Source organism: Anopheles gambiae, chromosome 2 (genome assembly GCF_943734735.2).
Source record: "Anopheles gambiae chromosome 2, idAnoGambNW_F1_1, whole genome shotgun sequence".
Taxonomy (NCBI): domain Eukaryota; kingdom Metazoa; phylum Arthropoda; class Insecta; order Diptera; family Culicidae; genus Anopheles; species Anopheles gambiae.
Window position 1 is genome coordinate 105,679,444 of NC_064601.1, and position 3,736 is coordinate 105,683,179.

The 3,736-nt window shown below is 44.9% G+C and overlaps 1 long non-coding RNA gene across 1 annotated transcript; it reads right to left on the reverse strand.

Annotated features, from left to right (window-relative positions):
• Window positions 1–539: 539 nt before the first annotated feature.
• Window positions 540–1,930, reverse strand: LOC133391957 (uncharacterized). The gene is made up of 2 exons (XR_009765383.1): window positions 1,424–1,930; window positions 540–1,348 (listed from the first exon to the last, which is right to left on the reverse strand). It is a non-coding gene; the product is annotated as an uncharacterized LOC133391957 (long non-coding RNA).
• Window positions 1,931–3,736: the final 1,806 nt, after the last annotated feature.

Consider the following 3,736-nt stretch of genomic DNA (forward strand, 5'->3'; position numbering starts at 1 on the left):
AGTATTGAAAAGTGTATGTGTGAGTAGAGGTAAAGTGGTAAAATAAAGAGCGAATGTGTGTAATGGAAAAATGAGAGAGAGAGGCTGTGTTTGTTTTGGGAGAGAGGAGAGAATGAAAGAAATTGAACAATAATGTAGCATACAGAAACTACATGTATGATACACGCTGTTGCACCGTTGCAGAAACGTGCTCTTTAGTGCTGCTAATGAGCACGATTTGAGAACGTTTTGAGCCCGTTTTTTCTCATACAAAATTGTAAAATGTCGCGCGATAATGTCGGTTGGGTTGGAGTGCAGCTTCAAATGACAAATGGTCGTCTCGTGTCAACCCCGGTACCAAAATCCATGCGACTTTTCGCTAACGGATTGATTAAATGGCGCCCGATTAGACGATCCGATAGAAGCACTTTTCAGGCTTAACGGATTGAGCGAGATACACCGTCGCGGCGACACGATACATGTTGCATACATGTGTACTACATTTTAAGAGCCCCCCTCGCTTTCTTTCGGATTGCAATGAGTTCAGACACACTTAAAACTTCGTTTAACATATTTCATATTCGTTTTTTTTATTTTCACTTTCTTTTCTGAAGTACATTCTTTCATACACACATCCTCCCCCAGGTATTTTTCGAAGAAACTAAAAAAAAAACTAACGCACACAACTAGATCCGCGAGAGAGTGCGAATCGGCAAAGAAAAAAAAAACATACACACACACACACACACACACACACACACACACACACACACACACACACACACACACACACACACACACACACACACACACACTAACACCTCCTCCTCCCCTTGGTGTTTTTCGCAAAGTGATCCCGTAGAACGTGAACGCAAAAACACACACACAAAGCACGCAGGCAAGCACACACACACCTCACTCCTCCCCCCCCCCCCCCACGTGTTTTCCCAAGGTGATTCCGTAGGAGATCGCCAAACAGCAAAAGCACACATACACACACATACACAGCCACGCACGCATGCAAGCACACATACACACACATACACAGCCACGCACGCATGCAAGCACACATACACACACATACACACATACCTACCCCTCCCCCTCTCTTGGTGTTTTTCGCAAGGTGATCCCGTAGGATCTCGTTATGCGAAGCGGCAAAAACACACACAGCCACGCACGCAGGCATGCACACACATACACACACATAGACGCGGGCGCGCACGCACGCACGAACGCACGAGGGAGCGTAAAGGTTCTATACGTTGCCGGTCTCCCCCTCCCGTGTTCTCGTTCTCCGAGAAGGCTGATGTGTGCACGTTTGTGCGTGTACCTTTGCCGTCCTGTAAGCTGGAGGATTAGTTCAGCGCTGTTGAAGAAATGAAAGTTAAGAATAAGATTACTCACTCTTTTTTCGTATGCTTTGTGTGTTTTCATAACTTACCTTATTGCAAACAAAATCCGGAATGAATCTCCTCGTTTCGAATATTCCGCATTCGATCACATCCTCGGCGATGCTCGACACCATCAGTGGATGAAAGCAGGAAAAGAAACAAAGAAAATAATCAGTCACCATCAACATCACTTTACTCTCACTTCGGTAGATGATGTTCTGATCAACATCACTTTTACATCGGTCTATGAGTCTTACCTTTTCAATTTCACCAAAACAAACAGGGATGGAACCAAATCCAGAACACCAAAATCACACACGATTTCTGGAGCAAACCGACACGTCCTCCCCCTCCAATTGTTTGCCACAGACTGACGTGTGTGTGAGCAGCAATGTTCTTGAAGCGGTGAGCAACGGTAAAGCACACACAAGAAGAAGCGAGACGGCTATGCGAGTAGCGAATTACGCCGCCGCACACACAGCGCGCGTCATAATTTTATGCGCGAAAATCTTAAAATTTAAGTTATTCATGACAAATTGTATCGACATTTTCATACTCTGACGAACTTTTACGAAAGATATGTAAAAACTTAATGTAGCTCAATTAAATTGAGTGCAATATCATTAACATAACATAATATTTTAATATTTGTTTGTAAATTCAGATCCTAGGAGCTACTACTTTTTTGAACAATAACTGTAGAGACACAAATTTTGTCTGAGTCCAGAACAGCAACAGGGAAGATGTCGTACCCTGAGTGTGGAGATGTGTGTGTGTATGTGGTGAACGTTGCCGCGACAAGCGTGCTGTAGGATACAATGCGTGTAGGAGGGGGTAAAATCGCTTGGCTCATTGAAAATACAGGCAAAGTTTGCGCGAAGAAAACGCAACACTGCGGATTGTATGGAAAATGTTGCGCGTTCAATCCGATTGCCATGCGATTGTCCTGGGGGAAGTGTTCCCATTCCTGTCTCTCCGTCTCTCTGTCTCTCTACCATACCTCTCTGTGTCACAGTAATGATTACGTACCAGTTTTGACGAATAGTTTCCGGGAGTACGGTCCCAGCGATCGTTCGCAGTCAACGATGCCAAAACGTACCGATTTCACTGGCAATTAGTGTCCGCACAAAACCGCCGTCAAATCGTTTCAGGTTCGATTTTTCCCGTCCAAACATTGTTGACTGCTGCAAACTGTAGGCGCAAAAACACACACATACACACACTGGTTGCACGCTTTTCCTCTGGTTGCTCGCTGCTGATCCGGTTGTCAGATTCGATTGAATGTGTGCTCAACGGTTTAACCCACATTTTGTGTGCGCGATGTTTATTTTCCCAAGCAAGATGTTTGATGTCCTCAATTTTCCTGCCCGGGCGGAAAAACGAGTGGAGGAGTTTGGCACACTATGACAAATGACGCTGGGCGTGCAGTAGTTTGGTGCAGTGGTGCATTCACCTCCACGCAGTCGGTGGGAGAACCAGCCAAAGCAAAAGTCGTACGCGCATAGAACGAATGGAGGCGTCTCGAGGGATGGTATGTCTTACATAAACAAAAAGGTAACAAAATAACATCTTGCACCAGTGGTGGTCTTGCATACACCGCAATTCATTTGCGCTGCCCCGTTCACCTCCCCCCCTCCATCCACACACGCGCGCAAACAGTACCGCGAGAGCATAAGCAAATGCAATGGCTCGGTGTGCCAAAATGGTTGGAAACTGCCACCATTTGTGCCGGCGGGTGTGTTTTTGAGTTGTTGTTTTTTGTTCCCAGCGCAATATGCAACGTTATGCTATATGGCGGCGCATCGTTGAGAGTGGTTTTCTCCAAACAAATCCATATCCTACCGAACTCCACGGCGGGCGTCCGTCTGTGTGTGTGGCAGAGCGTTGAAATTATTATTTATTTTATAGTTCCGCTCCAGGGGGAATGCAATATGGTAAGGTGGTAGGATAAGGTGGGGTGGTAGGATTTCGGGAGCGGTCGAGTGTTTTGGGGATGAGATTTTTGGGTAATGTTAGTTTTAGTCAGTGCTCTTAATGTGTTGTGAGCGTGAGATAAAGTATTGTGATCTGTTGTGTCCGTTTTGTTGAATTGAAAATTATATTTATGTGTAAAGTAATAGAAATCTTTTTATATGTTGGAAAATTGCATTGAATTCTTTACCCATTTTAATTACTTAGCTCACCACATTTGAATTCCTTTTCTTCCCTTTTTATGACCCTTCTCTAAAGTGAGCCCTTATTTAAACGAGAGCTTATCCAACGATCGTAAAACAAACCGAAGTTTGAATTAACTTTACCTCGAGCGTGGTTGAACTGCAGCCACCAAATCGCAAACCACCCAGAAACGGTGGGCCGTTCAAATT